We start from the raw sequence: 24083 nt of genomic DNA on the forward strand, positions 1-24083 counted from the left end.
TTTCGTATTACAACTAAAGGAATAATTAGTTTTGGTAAAAAAATAAAATAATCTATAACTCCCCCTATGTAGCACCTACAGCTAGGTACATTGCCTATCCCAAAGCACCTACAGCTAGGTACATTGCCTATCCCAAAGCACCTACAGCTAGGTACATTGCCTTATCACAAAGCACCTACAGCTAGGTAAATGCTTATCCCAAAGCACCTACAGCTAGATACATTGCCTATCCCAAAGCACTAGAACTAATTAATATCCAGTATATCACAGGACAGGACTGCACTGCAAGCCCATGCATAATGTGTGTTCTAATACATGTGACTAATGTGTCAAGAAGTTGCACCTGGATTAACCATGTGCGGCCTTCACACCTGAGACTTATGTCCAGCGCTGTGCTACAGATTCCCATAACCGAGGATACAGTATTAGCCTGGATAGATTGTGCAGCAAGTCTTTACCAAATGATTGTCTATTGCTTGTTTTTTACACTTTATTCCATACTGTTGGTACTAGAGATGTGCGCTGACCCCCGTGTTTTGGTTTTGAATCTGGATTCATCTTCGTGTTTTGGTTTTGAATCTGGGTTTTTTTTTTTTATATTGATAATTTTTTTAAAAAACAGCTGAAATCACATGATTTTTGCAAATCCAAAACCCGAAATTCATATTAAAAATCTGAATACCGAACCGTGGCAAGATCAGAACTGCGGTACAGATCTGGAGAACCGAACCACACATCTCTAGGTAATACTTTGATGGCCTGATTCAGTACGGATCGCAACTGTGATTGCAATAGCGATTACGCTAATCCTCTGCAATCGCTGTGCTGTCGCAGCACAACATAAGGATGCCCACCTTAACTTACACACATCCGTAATACTTAGCAAGACTGCAAAACCATCGGTAACATCGAGTACCAGCGCAGCCTCACGCACACTTGTACAAGGTCTGACCTTACTCAGGAATTGCAAGTACAAGTGCACAACTCCAACATTACTAATTATATATAATACATAATGCAATAAAATTTTGCTAAATTTTATTGCATTATGTATTATATATAATTAGTGATGTTGGAGTTGTGCACTTGTACTTATTCTTCTTGTGTTTGCAACAATAGTCTCCACAGATAGCACCTCCCAATATATATATATATTCAGGGTGTGCAGTCTAGGGCCCCCTTTTCTATTTACTCAGGAATTGCTAACTACATCAGACGCAGTGAAAACCCAAGCTGCGTATGGTATCGCAGTGGATAATTTATGCACGCCCCTGTAACGGCATTCAAACGCTCTAAAACGCCTGCATTTCGCCGACCACCACCCCCAAACGGTCCCTTCCTGTCAATCACTCTGCGATGGGTCTGCGTAGTCTCTGCGATCGGAGTCCCGATCTCAGTGGCTGGTTAGCGCACGCGCACTGCGATGCATATGCATGCGCAGAACGCAACAATCAACCGATTGCGTGCGTAATCGCAGTTGCGACACTTGCTGAATCAGGCGCTGAAGTCAGTGTTGCACTTACTCGTGAATCTATCATTATGTTGAATTTGCAGATGGAAAGGGAACTTCATGGCATATTGACTACCCTTATTTCTGAGGGCTTCTTATTTAGGAATAATGATTTTTGTTTTACCAATTAAAAAGTAGGCCGTGATCTCAAATATCACTTCTACCAGGGCTCATTTATATGAGGTGGGGCATAGAGACAGGCAGTGGAGGGACACTAGGTAGTCTGTGGGTTCTTTCCATGGTTACAGTCTGTAACTTACAGAGCTTGTTAGGGAGATCAATTTCAAGATTTGGCAAATAGATTTTTCAAGGAAAACGGCTTAAAAACAACAGTCCAGCTTTCCAGGCAGATTGACAATTGGCGCTTTATTCCGCCATCTGCGGTTTACTAGGCTTTAGCTTCTGCTGTAGCCATTTCTCTTAGGGAGGTCACCTCTAGTGTTTGCAATACAACATGAAGGTTAAATAAGCACTTCCTACTTGCTTACTCTCCCAGGAAAATCGGGTGCCACTCCCGACACCCCGCAAGACTAGGCAAGTCCCCCGGATTGGCTGCCAGCACCCCGCAAACCCCCGCGCCATCCGCAAAAGTGGGCTGTCTGGGGGTGCGATGATGCGATTCGCGCTGAATCACGTCATCGTAGTCCCACCCCATGCCTTATAATGACAGTAATATTGGCATTATAAAGCGGGGGGGCCACTGTGGTGCGATCGCATTGGCACGCCCTCGCTCTGCCTACTTGAACCGCCCCCACCCTCCCTGCTGGACGGACCTGCCAGCCCCCTCCCGGATCCCCCTGCAAAAATGTCGGCAAGTATGAAGCACTTCCTATCAGGGTTACAGTAGATGTATCAAGCCTTGGAGAGACATAAAGTGGAGAGAGATTAAACTCCAGTCAATCAGCTCCTAACTGTCACTTTACAGGCTTTTTGAAAAATGAGTTACTAGCTGATTGGTTGGTACTTTATATATATATATATACTGTACATCTCTGGTGAGTTAATGTAATTTTGTCTCTTACCTCCCCCATCCTTTTGGTCACTGGTCGGTCTGTCAGAGATCTGTCTATGTGTAACATGTGGGATCACACTGATAAACTTATCATATTCTACTCAGAACTCACTTATTTCTATCAATTGATAATAAGATGACCGGTTGTTGTCGGGTTGAAAAATCAATATTTAAACTTCTGAGCTTCTATACAGCGCAAGCGATACCCATACAAAACAATTTCATGAATTTACTTTGAAGAATCTTTTGTGAATCTTTTTTCTTGAACGATTTGTACACACAAAGAGCAATCTGTGATGGCCTACCATAAGTTAGGTGCCTGTCTCATCGCGAGCCGTGGCGGTGGTTACAAAATGACCAAAGCAATTCAACATTCCTCCGGTGCGGGGACAGATGCTTTCTGTAACATGCTGATTCCGCAGCTCATTAGTAGCGTCAGAAATCTACAATGCCAGATATGAACCGGCTGTGTTAGTGTACATGCGCACAGACCGAGCCGACAGGGGCAGAGGGAACCCGTGGGATGGAGCACGGCTTCGAGAATTGATGCCAACTTCCGATCATGTCCACTCCTTCAATCAAATTCCGAAAATTACTGTATACGTTTTTGGAGTTTGATGAATTGGGAATGAGGAAGTCTCCATACTAGTGTATGGGGACCATGTTCCACTTCAGGGAAGACCGATAAGCAGGAGATTTCAGTGAAATCTATACTGAATAGGCCAAGCACTTACAGATTAATGAAAGTAGGTGAAAATTAATATTTTTTTTACCTACTTTTAAGGATAACGATGAATAGGTCCCTAATTGGGATAGACTTTATCAGGGGCGTAACTAGGTATTTGAAGGCCTCATAGCAAAAGTTTGTAAGGGCCCCTATGTACCACCCAGTGGTGAAAAATTTATATAACACATGTAACTTTGACAAGGAAGATGGGGCCCCCTCAGCTCTGGGCCCCATAGAAGCTGCACCCCTTGCACCTATGGTAGTTACGCGCATGGACTTTATAATATACTGAGCATACAACAAGTGACTTAATCAGTCAGGTCCTTAATGATCCACAATGGTAGTGATAACGTTATTTAATCAGTTATGATCACAGTACAAGAAAAACTAAAGGTGCGTACACACACAACGATTTTATTGAACGATTATCGTTAAAGATATCGTTTATCGTTCAATCGTTAAAAAAATCGTTCACTTTCTGAGTTAAAACAATGGCCCTCATTCAGAGCCGCTCGTTAACAGCAGTACGCACGTTGCGTTCCGATGTTGAGAAAGCGCGCATGCGTCGGTGTAACACTGCGCATGTGCATACGGCATATTGCGAGTTTTTTTTGTCTCGTTCATCAAATTGCGTACAAGAAGTGACATGTCAAATGTGATTGACAGAACAGGGCGTTTTTGGGCGTTGACGGGGGTGGAGATGGAAAAACGCAGGCGTGGCGAGGCGTTTTTTGGGCGTACATACATTATCTGATGCGAACGTTAAATGTGTTCGTACCAACTCATACGTCACTGGATGATCCTCTTTCCGTTCAAACTGCTCGCACAGCTTGGGGTCTGGATTACTCGACCACATTGGCGATGGCCTTCTCCTCCGTCCCGGCCCTCCACGATGTTGCATCGATTAATCACGGCTTGTCAGAAAAACAATCAGTTTTGTATTGAAAACCAGCTTGTAATGTGTTTGGAAACCAGTTTTTTTGGTTAGCACAAAACCGTACGCAGCTGCTAATTTCAGGTTTACACAATCAATTCGCGTACATTTGTTGGTCTTTTTTTTGGGGTTGATATTTGGTTTTTGTGCTATTGTAACAATAATGTCATCATGTTTGTGTGTATTTTTCCAATTTGAATTTGTCGGCCGAATTTGCATCCTTATGTAAATTTTAAAGTGTTCCTTAAAGTGCCCTTTGTTTTTTATTCAACTTTTAATTTTTTGGGTGCTCGTTTTTGCCTTGTGGGCCAGGATTAAATGTAAACCATTTCTAAAATAATGTCAGAATACAATGTCGAACATTTTTTCACAATTTATTGGAAATTAAAATCAATTTATGGCACATTTTTGGCCCAAACATTTTTGGCAGTGTTATTCCTAAAAAAAATATAATTTGTGCAAACATAAAAGGTATGGAAACTTAAATAAAAAAATTAAAAACAATTCACAAGAAAGGAGAGGGAAGTTTTGGCCAGAAAGGAATATGGGGCAAGCACAGAAGGAGTGTGGGAAAAGTAGCCAGTGCTGTCAACGTTTTTTCCCCCGTTTGGCTGGGGGAGGGAGGGCGCCAGACCGGGTCCGGGATGTCATCGGGCTGGCCCGTCCAGAGGCAGATGTTGTGGCCTCTGGACTAGGCACAGGGCTAGGCACATTTGGAGGATTGGCTGATGTTGTGCCAGAGGTGGAGGATCCTGATGTTCCGGCAGGAAGGGAGGTCGGCTCCACCATGTGCTGGCGAACGAGCTGCTCCAGGGCATTGGCGATGCGGATGTTGGCCCTGGTATTTTCCGCCAGGGTCTGACCAATGGTCACGTTGGCCGCAGCATTTTGCTCCAGGGCCTCAGCCACCCGTACCAGACTGGCGTCCATCATCTGCAGAATCTCCGTATGGAATCCGATTTAAAATTGAGTTCTGTGAGGAGGGACACTGCCTGCGAGGGGGATTGCCCTGGACTGGCTTCTGCAGGGTCCTCAGCCGGATGTACTGGTTCCTCCCCTGCAGAGCCAGCAGAAATTCTGCGGCCAAGGCTCCCCTCTGGAGCAGACTCATCCGCCTGTGTCTCTGTTTGAAAAATGAGAAAAGAGTCACATTAGAATCTACATATTGGCACAATAACATTTCAGAGTTGGTGACATCACAATATTTACCAGGGACAACATGAGGAGCCGCAAAGTCTGGCATGTCCGTATCCATGTTGGACACGCCAAACACCTCCACAGCCTGCACACACCCCTGTGCCAGCTCTTCTAAATCATTCAACTCCTATGACACAGGGGTGGGACCCCAACCTGTCCCCCCTTGCATGCCTAGCCCTGTCCGCCATTTTTTGTTTCAGGCGATATTTGAAGTCGCTCCATCTGTGGGTGAAAAAGGAACCATTATTCTGGTTTTTTTTTGGCTTTTGGTTTTAGGGGGGTCAAGTTTTTACTTACCACCGTTTGACATCCCGGGCTAGACGGACATAATCACCCACCCTATTGACAGCACTGGCTATCTCCTCCCACATTTTCCACTTCTGGCTTACGCCCATATTCCTGTCTGCCTGTGGCAGGATGTCCACACACTTCTGAACCAAAACCTCCATCTCCTTTCTTGTGAATTGTGGCTGCCTTTTCTTTTTCCCTGCTTTGCCCGGAATACTGGGCCCAGCAGCCTCTTCCATGTCATCTTCCTCACCTATTTGTTTAAACGTTGAGAAATTTAAGCTTGACAACTTGCACTATATTATGTTTCAAAATAATCCTTGTTTGGAAATGCATGAAATACTTACCGGCCATTGTTTCCCTGGTCTGTAGCCATTTCTTATCTCCCAACAAGAAATACACCAGAACGTTTTTTTTTGGTCGTGACGTATTTATACATGCGTCCTTATTTTTCATCCACATCATTCATTGTGCGTTCCTATGATCCCTCCTTAATTTGTGCGGGAAAATAAACACTATTTATGGCTTGGGGCGTCTCGAGTCGAGGTGGCGGTTGTTGGATGTTGGAGGTTACGTTGGTCGGAGTGGATTCTTGGCGGGATTTGGATTTGGCGTTGTTTGGAGTGGTTTTTGGTTTGTCTTTTTGGAGTTTTATTTTCCGTTTGCTTTTTTTGCTGTGGTTGTTTTCTTTGTCGTGGTTTTTTTTGGTAAGTTTTTGCCCGTCTTACTTTTGTTCACTTTGTGTCTCCTTCTTTTTGTGAAGTTTGGCTCTTTAATTTCTTTAAAAATCTCCTTTGTTAGGTTTCTTTTGGCTCTGCCCCAACGACCTTTTTATCCGGTGACTTATATATCCTCTATTGGTAAGTTTATATTTTCCCTTGTTTATTAAATGGTCATGTTTTTTATAACGCAACTTTGTTTGACCTTACACTTTTAAACTTTGGTTTTGTGAGTCCGAAATGTATGAACTAATTAGCTTTTTTTTATCTGCGTATTTTTTGCCTTGTATTTGCGAATTAATTAGCGCATTATTATCTGCGTATTTTTTGCCTTGTATTTGCGAATTAATTAGCGCATTATTATCTGCGTATTTTTTGCCTTGTATTTGCGAATTAATTAGCGCATTATTATCTGCAGATTTTTCCCTTGTATTTGCGAATTAATTAGCGCATTATTATCTGCGGATTTTGTACCGTGAAATTGGTTGTGATTTCCCTTTAGCAATTTTTTAAAACATTTGGGCCCAAATTGAGGTAGTCTGCGCACTGTCGTTTTGCTCTTTGCCCAAATGTGTGTTTCGCCCCTTTTCTGTTTTGTCTTGCACCCAATTTAGATTCCTAAATGTCCACCCTAAATTGTTGCATTGTTTATTTGTTATTATTTATAGGTTTGGAAAATCATGACAATACCCCGGCATGTAAGCATCATTGGATTGTATCGTCAAGCTAAGTAATATAAAACCTTACATTCAATTCTTGCAATTTCAGGTTGATCTTGGTCGGATTGTTCTGGCCATGCTCCCGGAATCCGACCAACCTCAATCTCGTCCCAGGCATAGGCATCGTAGGCGTGCAAGGCCCCAGATATATCGAACACGTGTCACCCTTTTTGGAATGCCCGATGAGGTGTTAAGACGCTACCGTCTTCCGCCCCAAATCATCATAGACACTCTCTCATTAATAGAGAGTGATCTTGAGCGGCAAATTGACAGTCCTACAGCAATACCACCACTTACGCAATTTATGGCGGTGTTACATTTCTGTGCCTCAGGATCATTTCAAACAACGGTGGGAGTAGTGGCGGGAAGGAGGCCTCCCTCCAGATCCTGTCCCTGAATGCAAAATTACCCAGAAGTGCACATGACTCATTTGTCATCCGGCAATCAGAAATATGGCACAAATTAAACAACCTACAAGCTGGTGATGCGTGGCTTCTGGGTAAGTGGAGACCTTTAGTACATAACAATGTTAAGCTTGATACACAGTGATCCTGATGTTGTCACTTCTTTTTCACAGAAGACAGTGGCTACCCTTGCACGCCCTGGCTGCTCACTCCTTATTTGGCTCCCACACCAGGGCCACAAAGTAATTTTAATGCCGCACTTACAGCCACCAGGCAAGTGGTGGAGCGCTGTATCTGCCTTTTAAAAGGCAGATTCAGATGCCTCCACCGCTCTGGTGGCGAGCTCATGTATTTGCCGGATATGGTTTCAAAAATTGTGGTCCTGTGTGGGATATTTCACAACATCGCCATAAGGAGTGGTGTCCCAATGCAGCCAGAGGATGCCTTGCCTGAGGATGGCCCCCCCGAGGTTGGTCGGAGGTCAGTATGTGGGGGTGCCATACGCGATGATGTGGTGGCCAGATATTTTAGGTAATTATTGGCAACAAAAAAGTTTTTAGACACAATGTGGTAAGGATTTTTGGAGACCATCTAATTAATTTGTTTTTTGTTTCCCATCTTCTGTTTGATTTCATAATCTTTGGGACTCAAACGATGACTACTTCCTGCTACCCAAAAAAAACCTTCATGGGGACACATTGGATATATATTCTGGAACCAATATTGCAACGCAACATTTGTGGAATCATGTTGGCATCCTCCTTCGTCAACCAGTTCTTGATTTTTCATTTCTTTTTTCATATGGTGTTTGATGGGTTGTATTTTCGCATCCTTTCGACGAATCCAGCTAGGTCCGCCAAATGCCTCTGGTCCTCTGTGGGTTAGAAAAGTGTGGGGCTTAATACATAATTAATGAATAGGGAAAAAAAGACAAAAATGAAGGTAGCGCTAGTATTTACAGATCCTATAGGTATCGCTTTTAGAGGAAGGAAAAAAGGGGGCTCACCCTCCCTGATAGATATAGTGGATAAAAGAAAAACCTCTAGCGCATCCAGATAGATAGATGACAGTGGAGGGGGACCTGGACGTTATACTGCAGTTTATCAGGTACCCTTTAGTTTGCCGGCAAACTTTTCAACTGATCGCCCCCTGCTTGGATTTAATTTTTGGACTACATGTGTTGAATTTAAGACATTTCACTACCAAAGGAAACTTCCTGGATATTGATCCTGAATAGGGACCAGAATAATTCGCTATTTAGCGTGTCTGCATCCCCCTTTTTTTATTCTATTTTATTTTATTTTATTTCTCTACTCTATATGTTAGTATGTCCTACAGTTCTATGTTATTTGTTACGTGTTGTAAGTCAGTGTTTTTTAAAATAGTTAGCATGATCAATAAACCTGCATTATAATTATCACTGCCTATTTCATTTATTTAGTATCTATAGGATGCGCTAGAGGTTTTTCTTTTATCCACATAATTAATGAAACCCAATGAAAAAACAAGCCAAACAAAGCTATCCAAAAATGACAATATTGTGACCAAAAGCACATTTAACCCAAAAAATCCAAGGACCCAAAAATGGACACCCAAAAAATTGCACCAAAAAACATCAGATTTTGACAGGTGGGATATGTGTATGGGGAAATCAGCAGTAAAAGGTAAAGACAAACAGAAATCTACACCAAATTCTGACAACCCAAAAAAAGTAAAAGGCACAGACACAGGATTAGATACAAACATTTAAAAAAAAAAAGAAAAAAAAAAGGAAAACATACCGTTCAAAATCACGCCCGGTCCAGAAGCAACTCCCTCGTCCTCCTCGGAGGTGCCAACATTCCCCAACGAGGTGGGAGGGGTGATTTGGGATTCAGGGGAGGGGGTAGTTACGAGAGGGGTGGTTGGAGGGGAGGGGGAATTGGGATGGAGGGGAAGGAGCCCCGACACATGTTCCACAGGGTCTGTGCAGGCTGGGGAGGAGGGGGAAATTAGGGAATTTTGAGGTGTGGATGTTTGGCTGGGGGTTGGGGAGAGGGGCCAAGAGCGCCGTCTTTGACGGCGATGACGCCGTAGTCTTCGCTCTGCCCCTAAAAGATGGGAAACAAATTGTGGTTATTTTCGACCCTGACCTTGTTAAACGCTAATTTTTGACACCACAAATATGTAAACATGCACATGCAGATATGAGTACAAAGAATAAATAGGCCATACATGAAAACATGCACATGCAGATATGAGTACAAAGAATAAATAGGCCATACATGAAAACATGCACATGCAGATATGAGTACAAAGAATAAATAGGCCATACATGAAAACATGCACATGCAGATATGAGTACAAAGAATAAATAGGCCATACATGAAAACATGCACATGCAGATATGAGTACAAAGAATAAATAGGCCATACATGAAAACATGCACATGCAGATATGAGTACAAAGAATAAATTGGCCATACATGAAAACATGCACATGCAGATATGAGTACAAAGAATAAATAGGCCATACATGAAAACATGCACATGCAGTTAGGGCCACAAAGATAAACATGAAAACCACAGTCAAAAAAACGTACTTTCCGCGATCTGCATGCAAAAGCATGCCAGCAAGCGGGGCGTCCGCCGTTGCAGGTCGGACCACCTGCGCTCCAGCTGGCCGATCTGGCGGCATGAGCCGAAGGAACGCAGGCGGCCACGTACCTCCGCATATGCGGAACGCTTTTCCCTATTGGTGATAGGGGGAGGCTGGCTGGTGATCCGCCTGTCCATCACCTCGGTTAACACCGTCAGCTCGCGCCTGGTGAATGCCGAAGCTCTCATGATGGCAATGGTGTATTTTATAAAAAACAATTTTAATAAAGACCCGAAAATAAATTTGATTGGCTAATGTATTTGGGTAATTAACAGGACCAATTCTATTGGTTAGTGTATGAGTCATGTGTTCGACAGGGCCACAAATCTTTTGCGAGTTATGATAGGCTTGATGCAGTGACATGCGTAAGCTAATTTAAATAAAGAAATGAACCCAGTAAAATATGCGTGGTTAAAAACAAAGAAAACAAATGTTTAATTGGCTCAAACATGTATTTTGACAAATAAAAGCGAATGTTTAAGCCGTACGTATTCTGCGGGAAAACACAAACACGGACAAGAGTAAAGTTTATTGCATTGCCAAAAAAAAAAAAAAATGACGAGCAATTAAGATAATTGATATATTGATTGGCATGATACGATTGAGGGAGGTAGGCAGAATAAAGGAGCAGGTAATCGGAATCTGACAGGCCCACTTCCGGGTTGAACTTGTGCGTGCGTTCCCTGCAAGCCACATTGGGGATGTACGCTCGCTATTTGGCACGCTCGTTAGTTAGAGGAGGGGTTGGTAGAGTTTGGGGAGGATGTTTAGATGCGTTCGAAATTACGAGCGCTTGAATTGACATATTTCTGTACGTACGCCGAAAGTACGAATGGCCACTTGCGTCCGGGTCTGAATCAGGGCCTATGAACGATTATCGTTCATGCACGTTCACGTTTGTAGTTTGTAGTTCAGTCAGACTGACCAACTCAACGATTTTCATTAAGGAATATGCAAAAATCGTTTGTAGTTCAAAAAAATCATTCATTACGCTTTAAAAAATCTGACAGATAATCAATCATAAAATCGTTCAAAAAATCGTTGGTAACAAAATCGTTGTGTGTGTATGCAGCTTAAGGGTTAACTGTTTGTAACTGTTTTGTAGAGTCGCAGTAGTGGCTGCCTGCCAAATTCATCTTCGGTGAAAGGGAAAAGGGGGGGATGAGAGAGCTCAGGTTAGTAGTATCTATACAAACTGAATGTTGTAAAAAAATCTGTCACAAAATCTGTATCTAACAAGTACATAGGTTGAAAGAAACAACTTAAATATAGGCGTATTTCCCCCACCGAAGGGCATACAGTATCAAGGTTAATAATACAGATATGTCTTTTTGACATTTTAGAATGGGCTCTAAAATAAGTGTTAACATCTCGGTGCAGAAATGTTTTATGTAATGGAATGTAGTACATTTTTATACCCTGAAGGTGTCACTGTTGTTGATGACTTCATTACAGTGATTGACTAAGCTTTGTTGCAGTCGTCATTACAGCTGATTGTGCTACTGTGGCGTGCAAAATGATGTCAATTAGAACTAAAAAGAAAAAAAAAAAGGCGACAGGGAACTTAGCAGCGGGGAGTCAGTTGACTGTTCTTTCCTGCAATGACGCCGATTTTATGAGTGAGGCTGCCAGTGTCCGTGCAGCACCAGTCTGCCAGGAATTCACTGTCACACTTCCTGATACACAGCTTTCCATTTCTCGCCTTGCAGTATTAGTAACTGACTAACACTCTGCACCCTCTTATATTTAGCTCTCCAGCAGCCATAAATTACAGCATGAAATTCCAGTACAGTGGGAAGCTAATACTGCGATTCCCTCGTCTCCTTCCTAAAATGATCCCATCCCGGATTACAAATACACAAAATAGGGTTAAAATCATAGTAGTAATACCTTGTCTTCCTTACCTATAGCTTTAGCTGATTATAATAAGTAAGTACTTCAATGTTGCTGTGTGCATTCTTACCTGGTATACTCTGGGCCATATTCAATTTGAACATCAACGTTTTTTGCAGGGATAAAGTATCGGGCGCATGCCCGCTTATCCCCGTATTCAATTAGGATCCGGTGAAAACGGGACCCAGAGGAAAGGTAAGTATCGAAAAGTCCTGTCAGTTTTTGTGGAAATCATGCTGTCACCCCCCAAAAGATGTTCTGACATGGGGGATCACTATGGGTACCCCCGATTTTGCCTGCTGAAGGTAGTCGGGGTTTTTAAATAGCCGCAGCAGGTGCATAAATGCGACTTTTGAAGAAGTGGTGAAGAATAGCACTTAGGTTTGTTTGTTTTTTTAAATAACTAGTCCCATCAAATTTGGGGTACATGAAAATGGGTGCAAGCATATTTTTAAGTCCCTAAAGTCATTTTTAAAAAATCTTTAAAAATCCACCTGCCGCTACCACCCGCATTCTAGAAAACACCTGCCGCATACTTGGGGACCTCCCCTGAATCAATTTAGCTAGTTTTAAAGCTTGTCCCCTAACCTTTTTTTTTTTGTTTGCCCCCAAAATGAAAATATCTTTTTGGGGTGTCCTAAGGAATGTTTTTTAACATTTTTGGACACATTACATTAAGGGGATATTCCAAAGGCTGCAGGCTATTTTTTTTTATTCTGCACCCTAAAACCCCAATTCTGCACTTTTTCTCGTCATCTAAACAGTGGTGAAAACTTATCCCCGTTTTGTAACAAAGACTTTTCGCTGATAACGGACTTTTCACCCCATATTGAATATGGCCCTATACAGTATGTTGATACTTTGTAAACCTTAAACAAAAAGTATATAGTGCACTCTACAGATTGCACAAAATTGTGCGTTTGGTACATACTGTATTGTAAATGCATTCAACCCAATACATTTAATGCGTTAAAATAAATTACACTCTACTCATTCAGACTTCTGCAATTTTAATTGTTTGTGCACATTTTAAATGTGTTGATCGTCCAGTCACATGAGGCCGTTCTATTCTTGGTAATGGACATGCCCCCATCTTGCTTAGGTCTGCACCTTCCCTTTATCTGTGCAGCCGTAAAGCAGGAAACCATTATAAATGCTCAGACTGAAGTACATAAAGAGGTGTGTTGGCATTGCAGGTGGGGCAGATGTAAAATGTGCAGAGAGATTTAAGGTGCCCACACACTGAACGACTCGCAAATGTCATTAACGATGTCATTAACAATTTCCCTTGAACTCCCGGCAGCTCCCTGGCAGTCCTGGACTGACGATATCGCGCATAAAGTGTTCATTTTGACAAACGATCTACTAACGACCTATCGTGCGTCCTTAACTATTTCCAGTGCATCGTTAATGAGATTGCCAGATCGTACCAGCAGGAGGGAAGATCTGAAGATGCGATGTACGACCCCTAGGTATCATGATCGTGAGTGGTCACTCACGATTTGTACACATTTTGCACTATTTGTCGTTCCGATGCGTCCAAATCGGCAAATCGTACAAAATATCTGACAGTGTGTGGGCACCTTTAGACCTGAGATAGGTCATACCTGCCTACCCTCACGGTTTTCGCGGGAGGCTCCCGATTTTTCGAGTAACCCCCCCGCACCCCCAGAAGGGTAGGCACTACTCACGCATTCTGCCCACTTCCTAATGAAGTAGGCAGAATGGGGAGAACTTCCGCGGAGATCGCAGGTCCCTGTGTACCGGGCGGGGCTTAAAGACACATTTAGCCCCGCACCTTATTTAAATATGCGCCAATCGCTGCAATTTGCCACGGAGGGGGCGAGGCTTAATGCCGTGAATCGTTTGGCCCCGCCCCCGTAGGGACCCAGCTGCTTCTCCTCCCTGGGTTCTCCCGGGGAGGAGATTTAAAAGTTAGGCAAGTATGAGATAGGTGTGTCCAAAACTGAAATCTAAATTGTAGTATACTGTAACACTACATGCAACAGCAGCCAGTATTTACCCTGCATGCAAAAAAGTTAATGTATTTGCCCCCCCTTGCAGTACAACATTGTGTGTCCAGGTGCACAGTTACTTGCTCTTTTTTGCTTTACGCCCTCCTCAGAATCAGGCCCACAGTGTTTTCTAATGAGATTAATAGTGTATTTAAAAGAGTAAAATATATTTTTTTACACTGTATAAAATATAATTTTACCCGCTGAGAAGTTACCTCCACCATCCACCTCACAGTGTATGTTTCAGGTACATTGAGAACAGCAGTAAGTATGCAGGAAGAAACAGTAACCATAGAGACGGATGTTCTTGTGTGTCCGCATTTTGTAGTGTGATTGCCTTGAGAAAGAGCCAGTTTGAAACGCGTTGGCTGTGGAGTGGAGTCATCTTTGGTGGAAAGGAGCCTGATCCAGAAGCTGGCAATACAGATGCCGGGTCTGTTGTGTTCCGGAAACCTCGATCTACTTTATATCGCTATGTATCTGACACTCTGATTTCCCAATCTACAAGCAGGGCCCTTATTCCTCTTGTGCTTTCTTCTTATTTATACTTTCATCTACTCCTTACTCCAGACAAGGACACAACACTTGGTTGCTTATTTGAGTGTTATGTTTGCTTATGCAGTAATGTACAGTATATAAACCTTGTTCTGCATTGTATTGTACTGTAAGTCACTGGTTTCTTGTACACTTATTTGTTTATGTACTTCGTGAGGCGCTGCGGAACACTTGTGGCGCCATATAAATAAAGGATAATAATAATTATTTATTATTATTATATTAATAATAATAATAATATTATTATTTTACTTGTTATGGAAATGTGGACCTCATTCAGAATCGGTCATTGTGGCCGCACGGTCGTAAGGTAAAAGGGGCCGAATATGCAAATGAAGCGCTCGCAAGTTGCGTCGTTAAGATGGGATAGTTAGCTGGACGAGCGAGGGGAGGATGCGGCCGTAAGACTAAAAATACGCCCCCTTCTCGTTCCCCACGTCATCTCCGGGCATATAAGAATTAATCGAGACCATCGGGAACCATCGGAGCTGGTCGTAGAGCTTAAGGTTGACCATATCCTCTCTTAAGCACTACGATCAAGTCAGTGTAAAAACCTCCCATGTCACATGTACCATTACACTACTTAGTTAATTATGCACTCCCATAAAACGCCGTTTGCATAGTCAGGCACGCCTGCGTTCGGATCTCCACTCCCCCGTTCACAAGCACCTTCCCCTGTTACCACCCACAAACGCCTCATCCTGTCACTCAAACTAACGACCTGGCTGTGTTCAAGGAGAGAGCAATTTCTGATCGTAATACCTAGTTTGCGCACGCGCATTGCGAATTTTACGCATGCACAGTTTTGCGAACATCAGTGGCGTACGACCGTGCGGCCGCAACGACCGGCTCAATGAGGTCCTGTATGCTTTAGATTTTAAGAAATACTTTTTTATAACTATATTGCACAATTGTGGGGATGTTCTCTCCTTTATAATTTTATAGATATTGAAAACCCGTCGAGGGACGTTTGAAGTGGACATCAAGCAACAAACAAGAAAGGAAAAGTATTATTCTGATGTGGTTCTCTGAAAGTTTGTACAGTGCTGCTCCACTAGCACCAGGTTCAGGTGTGTTCGGAATGGTTCGGTGGCCGATTTCCCCGTGCTAAGATAGGACACACCGTGACAGAGAGGCAAGCCTGTATTCTCCTTTTGCAGACACAATGACCAGTCAGGAGGGAAGGTGCAACGCAATTTTATTGCTGCCAATCAAAGAATAACAATTGACACAGGAAATTGAATTTCACAGATTGAATGAAATAAATTACACTTTTCAATGTCAAGGTATTTATATATTACCTCCCCGTCCTCTACTGGTGACCCCAGCTGGCAAGCAAGTGTAAACAAAAGAAAACACGATTTCTGCAGAACTTTTACTTTCACTAAAAGCAAATGAGAGAACAGAACATGAAACCTGCGGGTCGAGCTTATATCAGTAATTCACCAGCAGGTTATAGCTTTAATATACAGTCTGTGCTAATACTTCAACTTCTGCTGAGAAAACGTGGGAAAAACACAGGCAGGCCAAGCTTGTATCAATAGTGCACCAGCAGGCTATCGCTTTGATGAACAGTCTGTGCTAATGCTTCAAATTTTGCTGAGAAAATGTGGGGAAAACACATGCAGGCCAAGCTTGTACTTGTAGTTCTCCAGCTGTAATGGCTAACAGTTCATGCAGAGTAAATGGCCCAAGCTCAATAAAGCACATGCAAGTTAGGCTGGTACTTGTAGTTCTCTGGCTGTAACGGCTAACAGTTCATGTAGAGTAAATGGCCCAAGCTCAATAAAACACATGCAAGTTAGGCTGGTATCTGTAGTTCTCCAGCTGTAACAGCTAACAGTTCATGCAGAGTAAATGGCCCAAGCTCAATAAAGCCCTTGCAAGTTAGGCTGGTACTTGTAGTTCTCCAGCTGTAACGGCTAACAGTCTATGCAGAGTAAATGGCCCAAGCTCAATATTGCACATGCAGGTTAAGCTGGTACTTGTAGTTCCCCAGCTGTAACGGCTAACAGTCTATGCAGAGTAAATGGCCCAAGCTCAATATTGCACATGCAGGTTAAGCTGGTACTTGTAGTTCCCCAGCTGTAACGGCTAACAGTCTATGCAGAGTAAATGGCCCAAGCACAGGCAATCGGTATGAAATACCGCCGTCCCTCTGGCTGGCAGTTCGAATCCCGTCCGTGGCAGGCTGACAGAAGCAGAGATCCCGGCAGTGGAAGCCCGACAGCGCTGGAAATCCTGATCATCCAAGTAAGTAAAAACTAACCTAACCCTAAACCTCCTTAGGGGTGCCTAACCCTAACCTCCCCCACAAGTGCCTAAACCTAATCCCCCCTGTAAGTGCCTAACCCCCTTACCCGCTGCCTAAACCTAAGTCCCCCGGGGGGGGTGCCTAACCCTAACCTCCCCCCGGGAGTGCCTAACCCTCCCTCCCCCTAGCCTGACCCTAACCCTCCCGGGGGGGTTGCTAACCCTAAGTCCCCCCTGGGTGCCCTAAACCTAACCCTCCCCCCCGCGGCTGTCCGCTCGCGGCGCCTGGCATCCCTTCGATCGGGAGGCCGGGCGCCTGTCTCCCGGCATCGGGAAAATGACAGGCGTCTAGATATAGACGCCTGTCATTTAACCCTCACTGGGATAAAGCAGTCAGGAAGCCGACTGTCGGGATTAAGACAGCTGGTTTCCCAATTGCATCCCAAGCACAATAATGCAACTTTTACTACCAGAATTGCCAGCCGGGGTTACACAGGGCTAAATAAACAATTAATGTAGATTACACCACAGAAAATGACAAGGTAAAAGATTCACAGCAACCATACACATGACAGCAATTAATATACATTACATCAGCATGAATGGACTTTGAAATGGATACCGGCAACAAGCAGTGTATAAAAGACAATTTACATTAACAACAATACCAGCAAATATTCAAACATTTCATGGCAAGCAAATAATAATCAGCATTGACAACAATAACACAGCAACAAGTCACAATGCCCGAGAGAGAACAGCATTAACAAATCTTTCACTTCCCCCCTATTTCAACACTTTACCTAATTTAAAGACACTGTCAGTGAGAATTTATATGTATAATTGTATAGTATAAACTGATAAACCCCCTGTGTGGGCCTAAGAGTAGGTACTGGGCACAACTGCACGGCGGCAGCTCCTAGGAGGGGAGAAGGGACCCACTAAAAAGGGCTGGGGACCCACTAGAAGGCACTAAGGGAAGAGGGTGAGGGGGTGTCCCGGCTGGGTGATACTATAAAAGGCAAGAGCTGCACTCAGGGGAAAAGAGAAGACAAGAGCTAAGCAGAGGGAGGTCTGGTGTTCTTACCCCTTGCTGTGGCTGTTCAGCCCCCCATGATGTCCAGGGAAAGTCTGGGATACTAGGCACCGCACCGGAGCTCCCAGCTTCAGACCTCCGGCAGGTATTTTACAAATCTCTTTCCACATGGGCTCTGTCCGGCAGACAAACACAGCAGCAGGAGGGGTCCTGAAGCACTCTTCCTCCGGGGCTATCTTTTCTTTTGCCCTGTGCGGGTGCCAGCAGGGATTTCATCACTGGCGGGACCTTTTCCTCAGCTGGGGCTTCATCCGCGATGATGGAGCGATGAGACCTCCTTCCCAGGCAGCTCCTCTTCTCTCCCAGCATGCGCAGACTTCCACATGTGGCACCTCCGGTAACAGGCACTTAGGAAGGCAGTCCCATATTCAGGGGGCTTCTTCCAAAGCAGAGTCCTCTATGCAAGTCCCGAGGCAAGCTTCCTCCAGGGACCTCACATCCAGCATCACAGCACCTCTCCGGGCAGGTTTGATAGGTAGCCTTCCGGGTTAATGTGAAGTATGGTAATTGTAATCCAGGGCAAACATAGGGGATACTGCACCCCTATTTTTACAGATCCAAGGGCACTCCACAGCAACTCCTTACAGGCAGCACACCAGGTGCAGTATTTGTAATCCAGGGTAACACAGGGGGAAACTCTCCCCTATCGTATGACCAGACTCTGAGCAGTACATGTGGGTACAGCTCACACATCTAAATCTTTAGGACGTGAATAGGATACGGGTTAGCAGGGCATACTGTACATTAGGGATGGGTACCAATGTGAAAACTGAGACAAAGAGACAGATTTCCATACATCACTCCATTAAATACCCCTAGACCACTCCCCATGAACATTCATTGGCTGCATAAGACCAGCTAAACTTAAAGGGGCAATAGCCAACACCTTATTAAACTGGCAACACTCAAAACACTTGTGGTTTAATCAGGGGTGTAGGGAGGGAGGTTCCACTGGAGCGTGAACTCCAGGCGCCTTACTTACCAGAGGGTGCACTGAAGTCGGACTCCGGAGCAGCTGTCAAGTAGCTGACAGCCTGTGCCAGGTCCACAGCAGCTCCTGTCCTGCCTTCCTGCTCTAGTGAGACTCCTGGTCACTAGAGGAGCTTGTGCTGAGCCCTGATTGGTGGAGCTCAGCACATGTTAATCTGACCCCAGCAGGGGGCAAGGCTACAGCAGCATGTCGAGGAAGAAGCTGCTGGGTCCACATTAAGGTAAGAGATGTATTATACCCCAGTTATGTTTATCACCTTCCCAGCCTGTATGTACTGTATGTGTGACCCTTCCTGCCTGTATGTGTGTATGTGTGACCCTTCCTGCCTGTATGTGTGACCCTCCCTGCCTGTATGTACTGTATGTGTGACCCTTCCTGTGTGTATGTGTGACCCTTCCTGCATGTATGTGTGTCCCTTCCTGCCTGTATGTATTGTATGTGTGTATGTGTGACCCTTCCTGCCTGTATGTACTGTATGTGTGACCCTTCCTGCCTATATGTATTGTATAGTGTTCACTCTAGCTCCGGCGGCAGGCAGGGCGCCGGAGCTAGAGAGGGCAACTTCGCGCGCGTCCGAAAAGGGGGCGTGGCCATTGAAAAGGGGGCATGTCTATTAGACGCTTCCCATTTTCGTCATACTTGGGGGCGTGCCCAGCACTTACGGACACGCCGGGCAGCACCCAAGCACTGCAGACAGGGAGAATACATGCCGGGCGCATGCGCCCGGCGTCTATTCTCCGGGCGGTGTACGGGTTACCGCACATTTCTCCACGCGCGGGCTATGAGGGCAGAAGGAGGGCAGGGCGCCGTGCCCCGCTAAAACAGCCTAGCGGGAACGCTATTGTATGTGTGTATGTGTGACCCTTCCTGCCTGTATGTACTGTATTTGTGACCCTTCCTGCCTATATGTATTGTATGTGTGTATGTGTGACCCTTCCTGCCTGTATGTACTGTAGGTGTGTGTGTGTGTATGTGTGACCCTTCCTGCCTGTAAGTACTGTATGTGTGTATGTGTGACCCTTCCTGTCTGTATTATATATGTGTATGTGTGACCCTCCCTGCCTGTATTTACTGTATGTGTATATGTGTGACCCTTCCTACCTGTATGTATGTATGTATGTGTGACCCTTCCTGCCTGTATGTGTGTGTATGTATATGACCCTGCCTGTATGTATGTGACCCTGCCTGCATGTGTATATATGTATGTGACTATGCCTGTATGTATATATATTTGCATGTGTGACCCTGTGTGTATGTATGTATTTGTGAACCTGCCATGTATGTATGTGTATATATATATAGCGATTATATTATATAGCATAGCACACTTTTTTTGGGGGGGGGGGAGAAGTAGCACGCTCGTGATCCGGGCACCCTGGCCACATGCTACACCTCTGGGTTTAATGTCCCTCATGATTAAATGTCAGCCTTTGGGCTTACTTCTGTGTGAATGTGTACATACATTCCTATGATGTTAATGGATTCCTGTTGCTATATATCAGTTAAAAGTCTGCCTGTTTACCATTCCTTTGATGAAAACATCAGTCAGTGCCCTGTAACAGGACATTATCCAGAGAACGGTTCTACTGCCATTCATGACAATAGCAATAAGGCTGAAGAATGTATTGACTACTGCTGTGCTGAGGCTTGCATCCCTGACAAGGAAGGAGTACGGTGAGTGAGGTCACCCAGATGAAGGAGAGTGTGGTTGATGGAGTAAGGGAAGCTGACAGCCAAGGGAAGAGAGCTGGCAAACAGTGTGTTTATATAAGTCTCTTTTAATTAGGAGGAGAATTGAATTTCAGTCAGATGGATGACGTTGGGTTGCTCAACAGACAGATAGTGTGGAGAGAAATCGGTGCACAGACTGAGATGAGAGATCGGAAACTATAATGCAAAAAGTCACATTATATTTGAGGAAAATATCAATGTGTATAAAAGAGGGAAGTGTGAAAGGCAAATGTGGTAGCCTATCAAGTCTTCTCAATACCTCCTAATTCTTTATACAAATTTGATCAGTATACCACAATTCTTTGCAGTACTGAAGGGTAGATACACCGGCGCTGCTGCAGTCTCCCCCTCTGTGCTGTTTTTATTTTTTTGTTTTGTTTGTGACCAATAAAGTTTTATTTGCTGCACACAAGCACAAGGGGTTGCTGGGAGGAAGAGAGACGGCACCTGCGCAGTGCAGGACAGCCGAAAGTGGGAGGGCGCAGATCACCGGACAGGTCATTTAACATTCTCCCACTTCACTTCAAATAACGACCGTTACGTGCAGATTAATACATCTCTCCCTGAGTCTTGTGAATCAGGATGTGGTACCATTTTGGAACAATCTGCACAAGTAAATATTGGCTTGGGGTCCATTCCCCCCAAAACATTGATTTGTCTCAAAATACATTCACCCAGTGCTATTTTTCAGCAGGAACAAGCAGAAACTCAGTTCCTGAAACTCTCATTAGCTATGACGCAATGCCCTGGGGCAAAATATATTTTCCATAAGATAAGTTTTAAGCTGCCCATCCATTACACGATGCGGGGACGATGGCACGATTATGACACCGTAGTCTCCCGCGGGGTGAAGTGCATACACTGAACGTTCATAGTATGCAGATCAATCATCCCCGAACATGGCAACCTGACGGCGTTGTCAGGTTGACCGTCATGTTCGGGCGATGATTGATGTTAAAAACGACCATCGGGCGCGCGCATCGCTGGTCGTTTTTAATCTTTTACTGCCTGATTTGCGGGCGATTACCAAGCGATGGAGTGATAACGACCGTCGTTATCGCTCCATCGCTAGGTTTAATCGCCTAGTGGATGGGCAGCATTATTTTAAAGGCCCTTTTGAGTGCCTTGTTTTTTAAATAACATAGATATATGTATATATAATATATATAAGTATATATAATTGTTTTTCTATAGCTCCACCCCCAGTAGCTCCACCCACAGTTCCTGAACTTATTTTTCCAGAAAAATAGCCCTGCATACACCCAATTTGTCATCCTAGGACAGAGAATAGAAATGGTACTGTGTAGCTAAATACATGAAATTACTAAATCTTTAAAAGAACACTAAACAGTTTTTTTTTGTATTTGTCTAACAGAAATATACATTTAGATAATTTTAATAGTAGTATTACATTTGCAACTTTAATAATATGATTATAATATCGCTGTCTTCAGTAAAGGTGTAAAGTTACAAACACCCGAACAACTTCATTTACAATATGACCGACTTTACAATTTTCTGAGCGATGAAGCTGTCTTTAATATATCCGGTTTCCATGGTACACATTAGTGATCTGTTGCTCCGATTATAATAAACATCTGTACTAAGATCATCACAAAGGTGCCATTTATAAATGAACTATCAGCAGAATTGTCAGACAGATGACCTGAAATTCATACACACTACAAAGGTGCTTGATGCCAGCTCATTGCTTTTGTTGTGCAGCAGGTTAGATCGTGATGTAGTCGGCATCCCGCCGTGCGGGATCCCGGCACCAGTATCCTGACCGTCGGCAAGTATCGGGGTGTTAGGGGAAGGGTGCGGGGAGGGGGAGGTTAGGATTAGGCACTAGGGGGAGGCATAGGGTTAGGCACCGGGGAGGGGGTGTTAGGTTTAGTGTGCGGGGAGGGGGAGGTTAGGTTTAGGCACTAGGGGGGAGGTTAGGGTTAGGCACCGTGGAGGAGGGTTAGGAAAACACTTACCATTCGTTCCAATGGCTGTCGGGATTCTGGCTGTCGGGATGCCGCTGTCGGTATTCTGACCAGTGGCATCCCTACAGTCGGGAAGTCATACCCAACCCGGTTAGATCCTAGATCATTTGTTCCAACTGCTCGTGGAACCCCTGGGTGCTGCGCACACACTCTGAGAGTATTGGAAACAGCACGCGACAATAGGATGATTGGCACAATTATTGCATAGTCTGACATTGTTTCTTTCTCTTTGTAGAATGACCTCCTAATTTCTTTTCAAAGTGCTTCTGTCGGTGGTCATCCTGTTTAAACTCAGGCATGTTGTGACCGATTGAGGGATGTGTCTCAGCCTGCGAGTGCAATCCCATACGCAGTAAATATGGCCCCGGCGTTTCAGTTCCTGTGACCATTTTGTGCAAGTATAGGTTTCCTCAGAAGACAGATAATCGTCTGACCTGTGACCGATGATGCCTCGTTGAGCGCAGTCGCTGGGATTTGCAAAGATGCAGGCAGGCGGCTCAAAACAAATCCAGGTGGCTGTGATATTTGCATACTGTCGCACAGTCGCTGGGCACAAATCTGCAGCTGCTGCAGCGTTAGCGTCCTCTGTATCAGGCCTATAGTCTGTACGGTATGTAGGGATACAGTACAGCTATAGCATATGCCTTCTCCTGTTCTAAATTAGATCCAAAGATTAAGTAAACAACATTTTTTTTATTTCATAGTGCCTTTAATGACGGTCTTGCAATAAGAGGGGATGTAGTCAGGATGCCGACGCTCGGGAAGCCGTCTGATCGAAATCCCGGGGGCTAAATCCCGACTTGGTACTAAAGATAGGCGTCAAAATCCTATCTTTAGGCCGAATCTGGAATCCCGTCACACGGCTTCCCGAATGAAGGTAAGCGAAAAATGTTAGCACTTAGCCGCAGGGGGGAGGGTTAGGTTTAGGCACCCCCGGGGGGACTTAGGGTTAGGCACCCCCCGAGAAGGGTTAGGATAGGGGTTAGGGTTAGGCACCACCAGGGGGGAGGTTAGGGTTAGGCCCCCCTCCCCGGGAGGGTTAGGTTTAGGGTGCGGGGAGGGGGGGTTAGGGTTAGGCACCCCCGGGGGGATTTAGGGTTAGGCACCACCAAGGGAGGGTTAGAGGGGAGGAGAAGGGTAGGGTTAGTCTACTTACCTGCCATTGAAGTGATCTGGGATAAACATTGCAGTGTCCACACCTGGTATTGTTTAAGACTATGTAGAACTGTCTAAAACCCAGGACTGTATCTGCACATCTACGACATTTGGCAACTGTGAAAGTCTGCAGATGTGAAGTGTGACAGAAACACATTTTTACAGAGAACGGGAAGCAAGCACCAGAAATCAATAATAAAAAAAATAGCAAAGACAGGAAAATAAAATCAACCATATGTGAATAGAATAACACCAT

This window comes from Taudactylus pleione, unplaced genomic scaffold (genome assembly GCF_031769625.1).
Source record: "Taudactylus pleione unplaced genomic scaffold, aTauple2 ptg000110l, whole genome shotgun sequence".
Classification (NCBI taxonomy): domain Eukaryota; kingdom Metazoa; phylum Chordata; class Amphibia; order Anura; family Myobatrachidae; genus Taudactylus; species Taudactylus pleione.